A 653-nucleotide genomic window follows, 5' to 3' on the forward strand; every position below is an offset into this window, starting at 1 on the left:
TCCCTCCACAAAACCCTATCTTCCCCCCCTTTCCGTTCACACTTTGCATCTAATTCTGTGTTGTGAACGGTCATGTATTTTGCAACTAAAGATCTCACATCGATGGAAGAGGGGAACGAAACATTCTTTGTAACGAGCCAAAACAGACAATATTTGCTAGTAGTAGACTTGGGTTGTTACAAATAGTATCAGAGTCAAACACCGGACAATGTGTTAGCGAGGACGCTCGTCCCCAAAAGGGGTACATTGTGAGATCCCATATTAGTTGGAGAGGGGAATAAAGCATTCTTTATAATGGCGTGAAAATCTCTCCTTGGTAGACACGTTTTAAAATCGTGAGGCAGATGACAATATGTAGAGGACAAAACTGGACAATATCTACTAGTAATGGATTTGGGCTATTACATTTTGTCTTTCTTGTTACGAAGAAGCTGAAATAACTTAGAAAAAGAGTGGCGCCTAGTCGTTGAGAGTAGATTTTATGTTCAATAGTGATGATCTGTTTGAGAATGTGTGTATTCTTTGTAGAACGATAATACAATCTTGACATAGGTTTGAAACTATCAAGCAATAGTACGATGTTTGTAAATTCAACCTTATGTTGTAATGGGTCAGATATTTGGCTAATAGATATCTTAATGTTCGATCGTTTA

This window comes from Cucurbita maxima, unplaced genomic scaffold, assembly GCF_002738345.1.
Source record: "Cucurbita maxima cultivar Rimu unplaced genomic scaffold, Cmax_1.0 Cma_Scf00527, whole genome shotgun sequence".
Classification (NCBI taxonomy): domain Eukaryota; kingdom Viridiplantae; phylum Streptophyta; class Magnoliopsida; order Cucurbitales; family Cucurbitaceae; genus Cucurbita; species Cucurbita maxima.